Here is a 1,814-nt window from a genome sequence, read left to right on the forward strand (position 1 = left end):
TGGCCCTACATAAGTGATGGAAAATATGTATAAATGTAATGCCAAAACACTCAGATATGTTTCCCATATCACACATACTTATGGTCTGGAAAAGCACAGGAGTCGATTACATTGCACAAGTTCTGCCTCTGACTCAGAAATGGGCTTTCTTGATGTAAAATGTTAACAGAAATGCATGCAAACACTGTATTGATTGTGTTCAACTTAGCTGAATTATGGAGGTTCAAGTCATGCTCAGTAAAGCCGCATAAGTCTTCATTTTGGTTTGAGACTTAACTGATCTCTCCTCACCCAATGGTTGAGTTTTTGTTGGACCTTGGGCAACCAGTTTCATAACTATGTGACTTTATTTTTAATAAAAGGAGAAGAGTGGAGAATTCTATGAACTGCTGAGGAAAACCAGTGATAGGGGAGGAGTTCCCTGTGCCAGTTTGCTGAATTTGAACATTACAGAGAATATTTAAGGAATAAGATTCATAGCTGAACCTTCTAATTTCTTTACAGCCCTTCTAAAACAGACTGGACTGTAACACAAAATGAGTAACTGAATGAAAAGGAATCAGAAATAAAATGTCGTTTTGTGTGGAATTAAGTCAGTTTTATTCCTTCACCTTCCTGTCACATACGAAAGAAGTATAGAACTGTGACCTTATTCCATTTTGATCTATTACAAAATGGTATCTTTCCTCCTAAAATCTAGAAGATACCCACAACACAAAAACTCATTCTAACAGAGAGAAAAAGGTAAGTATAAGAAGTAGAACATGGCTTTTATCCAGTTTATAGTGATTAGCTGCTAATGGCAATACATTCCTTAAATTATTTTACAACTGAGAAATACGCATCGGGTGCTATACAAAATCTAGGTTCATTTGTTGACTATTGATGCTCCAAGCAGTAGGAAATCATGCTGTATTCTTTGATCTCTGCACAGTTTAGCAGTTTTTATAACACATTATCTGCGGGTAGTTGCTAAAGATGAGCATATTTACAGCATGCCAAATGAGAAAGTAAAAACACAGAACTACAAGCTTGGCCCCTGTGGGAGAAGTCAGAGAGAAAAAGTACCATTTAAATTTTGCTAATGCGTAATTCACAGATTGACAAAAATCATCTTCTTGCAGATTCAAATACAGATTAAAGAAACCCTATTGACCAATGAACAAATATTATAGCTCCTCTTTCTAAAGCCACTTGAGCTCAACCTATAAGGATGCTGTGTGTCAGAGTCAATATAATACATGAATCTCAGGCTCTTCAGTACTCTTTTGGACTTCCAGCTTATCAAATACATTACAGTTTAATAGGTGTTACAAAAACACCCAATCTGCCATCTTTAGGATTAATTTCTGCCCCAGTTAAGTTCTAATTGCAGTGAAGACAGTAGTTATCAGTGATGAAAGAATTTGGCCCTATCATTTGGTCCTAATCTACCAGTTTATGATGAGGAAGGCTGAGACCTCAGATGGTATTGCAGCTAAATGCTTCTTACCTTGGCGAAAACATGAAGGTTCCTAGCAGGACAACACTGGGAAACCTGAAATAGAACTGTCTGTCTGGACTCTGTTAATGGACCTCTCCTTCAACAGTTTTTGTAGTCAGCATTTTAGTGGTCGCAGCACAATAATTGAGTGAGAATATACAAGTGATTCTGTTCCTGTTAAATAATTATAGGAACAATAAAGAAAAGAACACAGGCACAGAATGAAGATCATATACGAATGCTGAATTTCTGAAATCTATAGAACCTAGTGAAAGGATACACACACCTATACAAAATTTCTGCTATTTTGGAAGAGTCTGCTAGCTTTTAC

The sequence above is a fragment of the Mesitornis unicolor genome, unplaced genomic scaffold (genome assembly GCF_000695765.1).
Source record: "Mesitornis unicolor isolate BGI_N332 unplaced genomic scaffold, ASM69576v1 scaffold37122, whole genome shotgun sequence".
Classification (NCBI taxonomy): Eukaryota; Metazoa; Chordata; class Aves; order Mesitornithiformes; family Mesitornithidae; genus Mesitornis; species Mesitornis unicolor.